The sequence below is a fragment of the Camelina sativa genome, chromosome 10 (genome assembly GCF_030686135.1).
Source record: "Camelina sativa cultivar CO46 ecotype springtype chromosome 10, ASM3068613v1".
Classification (NCBI taxonomy): domain Eukaryota; kingdom Viridiplantae; phylum Streptophyta; class Magnoliopsida; order Brassicales; family Brassicaceae; genus Camelina; species Camelina sativa.
The window spans coordinates 19,629,711-19,644,108 of record NC_141889.1 but is presented as its reverse complement, the minus strand read 5'-3'; the positions used below and the strand labels follow the sequence as shown (position 1 = coordinate 19,644,108).

At 41.0% G+C, this 14,398-nt stretch overlaps 1 non-coding gene across 1 annotated transcript; it reads left to right on the top strand.

Annotated features, from left to right (window-relative positions):
• The first annotated feature begins 5,082 nt into the window (after nt 1–5,082).
• LOC147936262 (small nucleolar RNA R71) lies at nt 5,083–5,189 on the top strand. The gene has a single exon (XR_015569735.1). It is a non-coding gene; the product is annotated as a small nucleolar RNA R71 (small nucleolar RNA).
• Nucleotides 5,190–14,398: the final 9,209 nt, after the last annotated feature.

The following is a 14,398-nucleotide window of genomic DNA, read 5'->3' as shown; positions in this document are numbered from 1 at the left end:
ATAAAGATTTTTTCAAAAATTTTCAAATTTTTAGGGGTTTTCTATGCCTTAGATGATATGCAAATACTAACATGATTATGCTTAAAAATTGAATTAAGAAAACAAAACACAATGTCAAATGCTATCTCAAACCATTCCCCCAAACTTAAATCACACAGTCCTCTGTGTGAAAGAAATTTGTAAGAGGATTTAAGATAGAAAACAAAACAATGTCAAATGCTATGATATTTACAAGTGAAGGTGATAGTGGTACCTCAAGGATTGGAGAAGAAACTGTCCACATCCTCATTCATGCTGTCAAATGTGTAGTTGGGGTCTGGTTGGTGACTTCGAGAATGTGATTGGGGCAGCTCGACGATGCCAACCGACTGGGACTCGGTCGAGTACGTGCTCGAGTGGGGGGGTCGAGCTGGACCGCGAGTACCAAAACTCTGACCTTGCTGCTGGTAGAACTGGTGCAAGATTATTGGATCCATGAAGTACTGGGATGGGAAGGGAGGGTAACCTGGTTAGTCTGGATAAGCCGCTGGAGCTGGGAAGCCATAAGGTGTTCTGGGCTGGAACTCGGCCGAGTGCATTTGTGGTGCTCAGTCGAGTGGGTGCTCAAGTGACCCGGTCGAGTGCCTTGAAAATTGTTGTTCTCGGCTACTTGAACTCCTCTTCCTCTGAAGTGGCTCGTACATGGAGGCTCTAGCTGGTTCCACAGGGTTTTCAACTCTTGAAAGTGCTCTAGTTGAGCTACTCCTCCTCAAAGGGCTAGATGGTGTTGGTGAAGAATTTCCACTATTCAACTCAGCAATCTCCTTCTTTAGGCTCTTGATGGACTTAGCCATATTGCCCACCTTCTTCTTTAGCTTATCAAACTTCTTTCCATGCCACTTGTTCCACCTTTGTAGGAGTGTCAACCTCTTGCTAGTCTCCCTCACTCCTCTACTATCTCTTTGGTTGGGCTCATAATCCTCAAAGTAAAACTGCTCCTCCCCATCATCCATTTGCACATCTCCAGCTTCATCAACTCTAACTTGAACTATCCCATCAAACAAGAATTCATCAGCTGGCCAAAAGTCAATGTTTGCTCCTTCTTGAATGGTGGTGAGGTAAGATCAACTATTTTTTCCCAACTGTTGGAAGCTCAAAGTTGAAAATGTGATTTCCTTGATGCATTTCCTTGGCCAATATGAGAGTAGAGGTGAGGTAGCTTGAGTCAATCCATCTTGGCAAAACCTTCTCTCCTCTAAGTGGGACCTTGGCAGATTGTAGTATTGGAGTGATGATGCCTCCAATGGTTAAGGCTCCTCTTGACCGTTTGTTTTGTAGCTTGCCTACCCAACTTCTCAAATATATCATGTGGTCAATGAGCACCATTGAAAGGTCAGTCTCCACAGTGGTCCCAAGAATGATGGTTCCATCTCTTGCCTTAAGGATGATTCCATTGAGAGCCATATCAATCATCTTGAGCTCACCCTCATTGAGATTTCCAGTTTCCTTCCTAGCAAAGAAGGTGTTTGCTAAGGCCTTGTGGAAGTACCTTAGGACTGGGCTTCTTATCTTTGAACTCTTGGTCTTGGAGGATGAGTAAGTGATGTTGTCTCCAATGGTTTCCCAAACAGCAAAGAGCTCTTCTCTTGGTATCATTAAGCTCCTATTACTCTCAACTTCAAAGCCAAAGATATTGGCTATCTTCTTCATTGGAAGCTCATACTTCTTCCCCTTGATAGTAAAGGCAATATGACCAGCTCCCAACTCATCATCCTTCCTTGCATATGTGTGCAGCTTGACCGTGGCTAAAACTCACAACTTTCTTCCTTGTAACCCTCCATGCAAAGCCCCATGAACTTGGTTAAGTTGCTCTTTACAAAAAGATATTCCACATCTTCATCAATGGCTAGCTTCTCCATGGTTTCCTTGTGTGGATATCTAGTCCCCAGGAACTCCATTCTCATGAAGGCTTCATAAAGTTGCCTCTTTGTCAAACCACAAGATTCTGCTTCTCCATCATCCTCTCCCTCTTCTTCTTCACCTTCTTCTTCACTCTCACTCTCAACCTCCTCTTGTCAATCTCAACTGCTGACCTCTTCCCTTTGGCCTTGTTTCTCCTCATGAACTCACTAAGAGTTGGCTCCCTTTCTTCTTCACTTTCAGTTCTCTCAGGATCTTCCTCAACTGACTGATTTCTTGAACACGGCATCTGACTCGATCGACCACTCGGTCGAGTGCTTGCTCGAGTGGGGCGTCGAGTGGTTCTTCCAGCTTCTCCTCTTGATTGTAGGCGATCATCACAACGTTCCATGGAGCTCGCAGCCACTTGTTGAGACTTCCTAGTAATCCTTGAAGACATTTTCGAATAGAACTGAAGGGAATAGACTCAAAGCTTAAGGTTAATAGGTTAGTGACCCAAAAACTTAAAAGAGCTAACCTTGAGCAAAAAATGAACTTTGAGAGAGATTTTAAAACTTGATTTTAGTTGTTTTGAGCAAATGAGAGAGTGTGAGAGATATATGATCGTGTCAGGCTCTATTTAAAGAAGCTAAGGGGACAAGGAGACAAGGGTGGAGCGTCCATACCATTCAAATTTGAAATGGGAATCTTTGACCTGTTTTTTTGCTGCAACTCGACCCCACACTCGACCAGCACGTGGTCGAGCTCCTTGACCAAAGTTTGAAAATTCAAATTTTTCTTCTTTTTTTCCCTCCACTCGATCATTCTAGAGAAATGAGAATCGAGTGGGCCTTACTTCTTTGCCAACTCGGTCGAGTACCTCTCGTGGGCTGGTCGAGTGGGCTTGCGGGTCTACTTCCCCATGTCTAAATCTCTCCATACCCATCTACACTTTCATTGAAAGGCCTGTCCAACACAAACATAAAAGAAAACACATCAAAACTACAAGGAAAATAAAGCTTATTTACAAAAGATACCTTAGGGACTTCCTTCCTAGTGAGCTTGTTTAGAGTCACTAAGCTTGACTTTGGTTGCCTTCTTAGGCTTTGTTTAGATACCAAGGAGGTGATGAAATCCTCCCTGGCACTTCTTGATCACTATGAGTTTGATCCTTGATCACCTCACCCTTAACACACAAACCATATTTCTTCTTGATTTTGAGCCTTGGTCTTGCTTTCCTCAAAGACCTCTTGTTTAGCTTGACTTGGAGATCCTTAACCATACCAGTCAACTCTTGAACTGACCTCTTAAGCTTTTCCACATAATCTTTTTGAAGAGAGAGATTGTCCTTTGGATTTGCCACTTCACTTAACCTTTCATGACCACCTTTGTCCTTGATAGTAAAAGGTTGATCATCAATGGTAGGAAGGGTTGTTGGGTTATAGATGTTAAACTTCATAGCTATACCCTCAGAAATGTTCAAAGTCACAAGACCTTCCTTAACATCAATAACAGCTCCAAGTGTGGCTAAGAATGGCCTCCTAAGGATGATAGGATCTTCAGGTTCCTTGTCCATCTCCAATACCACAAAATCTGTATGAACCCTTGCTCTTCCTATCTTGACTGGAATATTCTCCAACTTGCCAACCACATCTCTGTTTGAACCATCAGCTAGGCATATATGAAGGTTGGTGGACTTGAAGTCAGTGTGCCCAAGCTTTTGTGCTATAGAATAGGGCATCACACTGATAGATGCCCCCAAAGTCACATAAGCACTGGTTGTAGTGAAGATAGCTAAGTGTGCAAGGCAGATAGAATGGACCTGGATCCTTAAGCTTAATTGGGATGATAACTCCTCCAAGGTCTTCAAGATCCTTCTCATCTTGAGCTTGAGCCTTCTTCTTTGATAAATCAAGCAAAAAATCCTTATAGAGAGGATATGGATCATACTGTTCTAAGGCAGGTCCTCTCTCTTCTTCTTAGTAAGCAATGATGATCTCTTGTATGGCCATCACTTCCTCTTGTTTCTCAATCACAACCTCTTCCTTCAAAGCTTTCTTTTCCTCTTGTCGCAAAGCCAACATTTCTTTTTTCTCAATGATTTCCCTTAATTCCTTAAGCTTCTGTGCCTTGAAACGTCCTGGGAATGGTAGAGGCGGTTTGTAAGCAGGAGGGATGTACTTAGCAGACTTGACAGCTTCTGACTCTTCAGCTCGATCGACCACTCGAACAATCACTCGGTCGAGTGCTTGCTCGAGCACGTGGTCGAGTGCAATACCAGATTCAGTCTGCTTTGCACAAACTTCACTCTGAGCTTCAAGAAATGACCAATCCTCCCCAACTTGATCTTCACTGTCCTCAGTGACTTCTTCTTCAAAGATATGAATGGCTTTGGCAGTAAACTCCCTTGGGTTTTGAACTGCTTTTCCAGGGAGTTGGGTGGGTTTTGGAGCTGAAGTAAATGCTATATTGCTCTCCATATACTTCACTCTTGAGTTCAGACCTTCAAACTTCATATTGAGATCATTATACTGTGATGTTAACCTTTGATTCAACTCAGCAAATTGTTTAGCCTCCTCAAGCTTTCCATTGGCTTGCCCAACCAGCAATTGTTGCATCATAGCTCTTAAGTCTTGTTCCTGGCCTTGGTTAGTCTGAAACCCCTGTGGGGGACACAATTGGGACTGGAACACCTGTTGTTGCTGCTTGGGTATATAGTTTTGTTGCTGTTGAGGTTGTTGAGGCTGTTGAGGGGGGTAGAATTGATCTTGTGGGTTAGCCACATTGTTACTCCTATAAGAGAGATTGTTATTCTTCAATCCTCCTTGGTTGTAACCTTTGAATCCTCCCTGGTTTTGCATGTAGCACAACTCAGAAAACTCCCTATCTCCTTCTTGGACTGGAGCTTCTTCTTCACTAATGAAGTGGATTGTCCGTGATTAGCTTAGTAGGATCTTGTCAAGCTTCTCATTGACCATCTTCAAATCCTTCTTGTACTTGTCCTCTTAATTAGTATATGTGGACCTTATTGTTCTGTCATAGTCCTCATTATAATTTTCATCAGACTGAGCAAGGTTCTCAACCAATTCCCATCCTTCTTCCATATTCTTGTTGAGGAAGTTGCCATTTGAAGCTGTATCAAGAAGCATTCTTATTTTGGGAAGCACCCCTCTATACAAAGTGCTTAGAAGGGACTCATTGCTGAAGCCATGGTGAGGACACTGAGTCTGGAATTCTTTAAACCTCTCCCAAGCTTCACAAAAGCTCTCATTATTCCTTTGAGCAAACCCAGAAATTTCATTCCTCAACCTAGCAGTCCTTGCATTGGAGAAGAACTTGGCCAGAAAAGCTTTCTTGCATGCATCCCATGTGGTTATTGCTCCAGTAGGAAGAGTCTTCTCCCAGAGATGAGCTTTGTCTCCATTGATTTTTGTGAGTCCACATATCCTGTCAAACTCATCAAGGGGATCTAGAGGATCCTCCATTGACAACCCATGAAATTTGTTGGCTTATATCATGGAGATCAATCCACTTTTGATTTCATAATTATTATTGGCAACTGTAGGAGGCACAATACCAGCTCTTTGGTTGTGTGTGTTAGGTGCATCCCCAGCACCAATGTGCCTTGCCCTTGGAGCCTGTTGATCTTGTTGCTCCATTAGCACTTGTTGTTCTTGTTCCTGATTGATTCTTGTTCTCTACTGTCTCAGGTCCCTTGGTGGTCGGTTGATGTGATCAAGGAGTCTCTGAAGATTGTGATGACCCTTGGATCTTGTTTGCATTAACAGACACGAGTACAGACTCGGACAGGCACTCGGTCGAACGCAAGCTCGAGTGGATGGTCGAGTCGACTGGGAAGTGACGTCTATTTGTATCCGGCTTCTGACTCGATCACGAACTCGAACACTCACTCGGTCGAGTGGAGGTCGAGTTGGAGGTCGAGTTGGTACCTGAAACTCAATCACAAACAAGCAGTAGAAGAATCGAGATCAGTAGCGAACAAGGGGATAAAGGAACTTAATCTTAGACTAATATAGACCCTAATTGTCACAAATAAACACTCAAATGGGCAACAACGCCAAATTGAAACTAGTATCTTTCTTGTGTGTGTGTGTGTGTGATGGAATGTGAATGAATGATATGATGATGAACAATGGTGAAAGCAAGGTGTTTCAATTCCCCTTATGCAGTTGTAGTATAAGAGGTGTCAATCCAATCTGAGTGTTTGCAAGCAATCAGAATATGCATATATGTCTAAGTCAAGCAAAATATTAAGGATGTTTGTCACTAACAATCCTATGATGAAATGTAAAATGCAGAATGTAAAAGCTACTAGAATTAGGTGCTAAATGTAAATGAAACAGAATGATTATAACAGTTATGAAGCTAGAACAGAAATAGAAACTATGATAATGAACTAATGAAAGGAAAGTAATGAACAAGACACTAAGTAAATGCAACAGAAATGCAACTAGAATGACTCAAGAGATAAGACAGGGCAACTACAAAGCATAAACGAAAGTTCTGGGGATGAACTCGAGCAAGCAATCGATCGAGTGTAGATCGAGTGCAGGGTCGAGCTGGACAAATCCGGAAAACAAAGTAATGCAAGAAAAACAGAGCAATACAAAAGCAAATCAAACAACGATCAAACAACATGATTTAAACTAGGAAATCAATAAACAAGGAAGGCCTTGAGGAGGGATTCATGGGCTGGACTATGATTGAGGTCATCTAACTTGGTCAACAAATCTCAAACAACTTGAGCTAATCTCTAGACATATATTTCTAAGACATGTATAATCCACTCTCATGGCAAGAAAAAATCAAACTCATGCATCTCTAGACTTGTTCTCACAAAGTAAAGAATCTACACAAGTAGGCATTAAGCAATATGTCAAATACCAAAAAAGACCTCTAATCTCTTAGCAAGCCTAATGGTAAACTCTAGATCTAGCCTTATCTATGCTCCTTAGACATTGGTATGATGCTAAGATGCTTGAGATCAGATCCTACCCTCTCAGTTATAGGATCAGCATTAAGATCATCTAGCCTAGAAGAGATCTACAATAATCAAGCTTGACCAAATCAAACAAACCTCAAACACAACCCAGCCTAACCCATCCTCAAGATCCTAAGCAACTACTCACAAGCATACATGATGAACATCAAAGTCATAAACCCAGAAAATGATGAAAGTTGCATGATTAGATAGATAAAGCAAAGATCTACAATATTAAAGAAGGAATCAAATACGAATTCTTAATATCTTGAAAGTTATGGAACCAACAAAATCCAAGAATCTTATGTTTTTCTCCTTTAAGGAGGTACAAGATCTAAAAATAAAAGTGCAAAAGGAATAATTCCCAAAAAGAGTAAAAACTAGGTTTTTGACTATCTAAAAAGCTGGACTCCTTTGTGGCTGCTGGTACAAGGCCTTTAAATAGAAAAAGTAGTGGAAGCCCTAAAAATGCTAAAAGACAAAATAGCTAGGCGGCTCGGCCAACTCGACCCGGTGCTCGGTTGAGTGACCGGTCGAGTTGGCTCCTCTTATGCTCCTTCCACTCGGTCGAGTCCCTCTCTGCACATGGTCGAGTGTCTGGTCGAGTGGGTGGTCGAGTGGGACTCCGGACCTTGGTTCTTCAGCCTTAACTCTCTTGCTTTCTCCTCATGATTGCTTCACTTCTCCTCAGCATTGCTTCCATGCTCCTTAAGCTCCAAAATCACCTGTTTATGCATGAAAAGATGCAAATGCAATGCAACTAAACTCTAATGCAAGAACAGTCCTAAAGCTATGCAATAATGGTCAAAATGGATAGCAAAAGATGCAAAAGATGTGAATATATTAAGGGAAAACAGGGTAAAATATATGAACATCAACACCCCCAAACTTAGTCTTTGCTTGCCCTCAAGCAAATGAACAAGACATAAGAAGGTAGGTGAGGTTTGAAAGTGGGATCTCAGCTCCTAAAGCTTGCAAATAGACCATCTAGAATCAATGTCCAAGTTACTAGTACTATGATGCAAGTCCAAGTTACTAGTACTTAAAGATTTTAGACAAGCATATCACAACCTTTACTGATTTGAGCGTTAGATGTCCACATGCATTCAAATCAACCATTTCCTTGAACATTCATTAATCAAGAACATGAATCAATTCTATGCAATGCTTAAACTCATTTGGCTTGGTAGTAAAAGGTTTAGAGACAATGATGGTCTCTCTTTAGAGTGGGGCTTATCAATATCAAGGTTCTCTCATAAAAATGGATTGAGCTTTAGAAGAATGCTAAAGGTAAGAACACTTAGACACATACAAGAACAAAACCTTGTCTACCCAAAGGCACCCAAAGTGTTTATCCTATCAATCTAAACCCAATTGATCCTAGTGCAACCCTTTAACTTCTTCTCTTCTCTTTCACCCTTTTCTCTTTTGATTTTAAAGTCTTAGGAGAGGTTTCTTATTTGATCTTTCTAGTGGAATGGGAGATTCTTACTTATTTGCTATGGTTTTTTTTCTTCTTATTCTTAAGACATAAAAGTATTTTGCTATACTCTTCTTTTTCTTTCTTTCTTTTCTTTGACAGAAACCATCTTTAAACAATATCATACTTCTCATTCTTTCACTAGACTTTGATTTTACTCAAACACATTCCCCTCCTAAAGACTCTAACCTTTTCTTTCTCTTTTTTCCTCTTTTTTTCTCTTTCTTTTTCAAACAACCAAATCCCAAAACCAACAATGAAATCACCTAGTCCTATCTAGTTTGGAAAATGCAAACTAGAACTACACAAGGCATTATTCTTGTCAGTTCAAACCTAACACTTTCTACCAAGCTCAATCCCAAAATAGGCCTTACACACTCAAGAATAAACATGGCTTGAAAGAAGGGTTGGTTAAGGGTACTAGAAACTGATTTTAATGATTCAATCAGCTACTTGGATCAAAAAGAGTGGTAAAAAGGAGAAAGATGATCCAAATATGTATATGGTATCCATGAGTTTAAATCAATGTTTTCTTGGTTTTAGCCTGTTTCGGGACAAAATGGGTATAATTGATGTCTAAACACTTCAAATTCAACCGGAACTCTTATAATAAGTCAAATGCATTGGATTGTTACATATTATGACCCTTGATAGAGTAACATAGCTTTTACTTCTTCGAATCAATTTTTTCTCTCGGTTTTAGCCTGTTTTCTCGGTTTAAGCTTGTTTTGGGATAAAAGGGTTTAGATGTTGTCTAAACACTCCAAATTCATCTCGAACTCTTACAATTAGTCAAATGCATTGGGTTGTGACACATTATGACCCTAGAAACAGTAACAAAGCTATTTACTACTTAGAATCAATGTTTTCTCGGTTTTTGCCTGTTTCGGGACAGAATGGGTAAAAGTGGTCTCTAAACACTCCAAATTCAACCCGAACTCTTATAATTAGTCAAGTGGATTGGAATGTTACATATTTTGACCCTAGAAAGATTAACATAGCTGTTTACTGCTTCAAATCAATGTTTTCTCTCGGTTTTAGCCTGTTTTCTTGGTTTAAGTTTGTTTTGGGATAAAACGGATTTAACTGTTGTCTAAACACTCCAAATTCATCCTGAACTCTTACAATTAGGCAAATGCATTGGATTTTCACACATTCTGACCATAGAAACAGTAACAAAGCTGTTTACTGCTTCGAATCAATGTTTTCTCGGTTTTAGCTTGTTTCTAGACAAAATGGGTAAAAGTGGTGTCTAAACACTCAAATTCAACCCGAACTCTTATAATTAGTCAAATGCATTGTATTGTTACATATTTTGACCATAGAAATAGTAACATAGCTATTTACTGCTTCGAATCAATGGTTTCTCTCGGTTTTAGTATATTTTCTAGATTTAAGTCTGTTTTGGGATAAAACGGGTTTAAGTGTTGTCTAAACACTCCAAATTCATCCCAAACTCTTAAAATTAGTAAAATGCATTGTACTGTCACACATTCTTACCCTAGAAACTGTAACAAAGCTGTTTACTACTTCGAATCAATGTTTTCTTGGTTTTAGCCTGTTGCGGGACAAAATGGGTATAATTGGTGTCTAAACATTCCAAATTCAACTGGAACTCTTATAATAAGTCAAATGCATTGGATTGTAACATATTATGACCCTTGATAGAGTAACATAGCTGTTTACTGCTTCGAATCAATGTTTTCTCTCGGTTTTAGCCTGTTTTTTTGGTTTAAGCCTGTTTTGGGATAAAATGGGTTTAGGTGTTGTCTAAACACTCCAAATTCATCCCCAACTCTTACAATTAGTCAAATGCATTGGAATGTCATACATTCTGACCCTAGAAACAGTAACAATTCTGTGTACTGCTTAGAATCAATGTTTTCTCGGTTTTAGCCTATTTCGGGACAAAATGGGTAATAGTGGTGTCTAAACACTCCAAATTCAACCCGAACTCTTTTACTTAGTCAAATGCATTGGATTGTTACATATTTTGACCCTAGAAAGAGTAACATAGCTGTTTACTGCTTCAAATCAGTGTTTTCTCTTGGTTTTAGCCTGTTTTCTCGGTTTAAGCATGTTTTGGATAAAACGGGTTTAAGTGTTGTCTAAACACTCTAAATTCATCCCGAACTCTTAAAATTAGTAAAATGCATTGTACTGTCACACATTCTTACCCTAGAAACAGTAACAAAGCTGTTTACTACTTCAAATCAATGTTTTCTTGGTTTTAGCCTGTTTCGGGACAAAATGGGTATAATTGGTGTCTAAACACTCCAAATTGAACCGAAACTCTTATAATAAGTCAAATGCATTGGATTGTTACATATTATGACCCTAGAGAGAGTAACATAGCTGTTTACTGCTTCGAATCAATTTTTTCTCTCGGTTTTAACCTGTTTTCTCGGTTTAAGCTTGTTTTGGGATAAAATGGGTTTAAATGTTGTCTAAACACTCCAAATTCATCTCGAGCTCTTACAATTAGTCAAATTCATTGGGTTGTCACACATTGTGACCCTAGAAACAGTAACAAAGCTGTTTACTACTTAGAATCAATATTTTCTTGGTTTTTGCCTGTTTCGGGACAAAATGGGTAAAAGTGGTCTCTAAACACTCCAAATTCAACCCGAACTCTTATAATTAGTCAAATGGATCGGATTGTTACATATTTTGTCCCTAGAAAGAGTAACATAGCTGTTTACTGCTTGGAATCAATGTTTTCTCTCGGGATAAACGGGGTTAACTGTTGTCTAAACACTCCAAATTCATCCTGAACTCTTAAAATTAGGAAAATGCATTGGATTGTCACACATTCTGACCCTAGAAACAGTAACAAAGATGTTTACTGCTTCGAGTCAATGTTTTCTAGGTTTTAGCTTGTTTCTAGACAAAATGGGTAAAAGTGGTATCTAAACACTCAAAATTCAACCCGAACTCTTATAATTAGTCAAATGCATTAGATTGTTACATATTTTGACCCTAGAAATAGTAACATAGCTGTTTACTGCTTCAAATCAATGGTTTCTCTCGGCCTTAGCCTGTTTTCTTTGTTTTAGCCTGTTTCAGGACAAAATGGGTAAATGTGGTGTCTAAACACTCCAAATTCATCATGAACTCTTACAATTAGTCAAATGCATTGGAATGTCACACATTCTGACCCTAGAAAGAGTAACAATGCTATTTACTTCTTAGAATCAATGTTTTCTCAGTTTTAGCCTGTTTCGGGACAAAATGGGTAAAAGTGGTGTTTATGGCTTCAAATCAATGTTTTCTCTCGGTTAGTTTGTTTTCTAGATTTAAGTCTGTTTTGGGATAAAATGGGTTTAGGTGTTGTCTAAACACTCCAAATTCATCCCGAACTCTTACAATTAGTCAAATGCATTGGATTGTCACACATTCTAACCCTAGAAATTGTTGGTTTAGGCGGAAGCAAAGAGAATAATTTGAGAGAGATTGAGTGAACTATGTAAAGAAAAGTGAGAAAACATATGATTCCATTAGTATATACATTACAATGTCGGCTAAGGGCTTTAAATAACAAGAAAAGAAACTAGGGCAACACCTCTATTACACTCGACAACTTGTTGATAGGGACATAAAGGAAGGAGTGGGTCGATCCCAAGGATGATAGTGACATGACTTGGTTTCCTTGAGGGGGGCGACCCGTGACCTTATCCTCCAACGGCTCTATTGTGTCTTTCAGATCCTTCTAATGGGCTTTGCTAAGTAGTCCAGCCTCCACTCTTCTCATTTCATTCGATATGGCTCGGCCTTATTGGTAAGTGTACGGACGGCCGTACGGACACCTTCAAGTCTCGAGTGTCTTATGATCAATACTCCCCCTCAAGCTTAGCCAAGTGGAATGGCTAAGCTTGGAACCCGCGAGAGACCACCTCGTTAAAAACCTTAACATGGAAAACCACATGGGACAAAACCATGTTAAGGAAAAGAGTGTGATCTCCACGGGCTAGAGGAGTTCATTCATGGATGTGTAGGGTCTACTAGTCCAAGTTTGCTGGAGATGTATTCGCAAATCTGTGGACTAGTAGCCTTTGTGAAGATGTCCGCCAATTGCTCTTGGCTTGGCGTGTAACATGGTAGGATCACACCCTCTTCTATCTTCTCTCGCACCTTATGGCAATCTACCTCAATGTGCTTAGTTCTTTCATGAAATACCGAGTTGGTTGCTATGTGTATTGCGGCCTTGTTGTCACAATGCATGGTGATCGGTCTTTCAGTCTTTACTCCAAGGTCCTTGAGAAGACCTTTGAGCCATGTAAGCTCGTTGGTGAGCTTCTTCATGGCCCTATATTCTGACTCGGCGCTTGATTGAGACACAACCTTTTGTTTATTCGACTTCCAAGTGACTAGGTTCCCTCCAATGAACGTGCAATACCGTGTGGTTGATCTCCGGTCAGTTGTATCACCTGCATAGTCCGCGTCACAATAGCCCACGAGTTCAGTGTTGTTGTTCTTCCCCATCCAAATGCCTTGGCCAGGACTTCCCTTGAGATAACAAAGAATTCGTTCGAGCGTTTGTCAATCAAACTTTGTTAGAGCCTTCATGTGTTGGCTGACTTGGTTTACTGCATAGCAAAGATCCGGTCTTGTGATCGTAAGGTAGATGAGCTTTCCCACAAGCCTACGATATCTGCCCACATCCTCATATGGCTCAGCCAACTTGGTTACATTCTTCATCTCCCCCTTTCGCTTGACCTGGTAACCTTCTTCAAGGGGTGTAGGAGCCGGTTTGGCTCCTAGCTTGCCAGTTTCACGGAGAAGATCAAGGGCATACTTCCGTTGAGAGAGAAACAGCCCCTCCGATGATCGAGAAATTTCAATGCCAAGGAAGTACTTGAGCTCTCCTAGATCCTTAATATCAAAGGTGGAGTGAAACAGGGCCTTAGTGGTAGAGATCCCATCGCGGTCATCGCCGGTGATGATTATGTCATCAACGTAGACAAGAACGACCACTCGACCATTTTTAGTCCGAAGAGTGAAGAGAGTGTGGTCGGCTTCAGAACGCTTGAAGCCATGCGTGCGGAGCGTGGAGCTAAGTTTGTGGTACCACGCCCTAGGGGACTGCTTCAAGCCGTAGATGGCCTTGCGGAGGCGAAGAACCTTGCCCGGAGCGACTATAGCCTCTAAGCCCGGAGGAGGGTGCATGTAGACTTCTTCTTCGAGCTCCCCCTGAAGGAACGCATTCTTGACGTCCATCTGCCATAAGTCCCATGATAAATTGGTGGCTAGTGAGAGAACAACACGAACCGTGTGAAGTTTGGCCACCGGTGCGAACGTGTCCGTATAATCGGTGCCATAGGTCTGGGTGAAGCCGCGGGCAACAAGACGAGCTTTGTACCGTTCCACAGCACCATTGCTTAGATACTTGATTGTGAAAACCCATTTAGAGCTGACCGCTTTCTTTCCCTTGGGAAGATCTGCCTCGTCCCAAGTATGATTGCGGATCATGGCCCCTGTCTCATCATCAACAGCATCTAACCATTCCTTGTGTTCTTTGGCTTCATCAGAGGTTTGCGGGATAAACTGAGCATCGATCTTGGTGAGGAAGGCAGCATGTTCTTGAGGGACAAGGTCAAGCGAACACACAACTTGAATCGGATGGGCCACGGCCTGGTTGTTGTAATAAACCCGTTTTTCTTTCCAAGTGGACGGGTGAAACTTGAGCCGTTCACTTCGACGAGGGAGAAATATGCTTGATTCTTGTTGGAGTGTATCATTGTCAGCACTCGGGTGACCACGAGCCTCCGGGATTGATAAATCAAGAGGTTCATCAGTGGAGAGATCTAGCGGCTCCGATGCATTTTCTTGATCTTCTTCTTGACTAGGTAGCTCGGAGGAGGTTGGTGTAGAGCCTTCAATCAGTTCATGCTGAGTCTGATCAGGTTGGTCTTGGTCCGTGCGACTAGATTGCGTTGTGACACCAAGATGATTCAGTAGGAACCGTAGGTTGGTAGCTCGATCGGAGTTGGAATGAGATAGGTCCTTGAGGCTTTCCGAGTCCTTTGTCTCGTAGTATC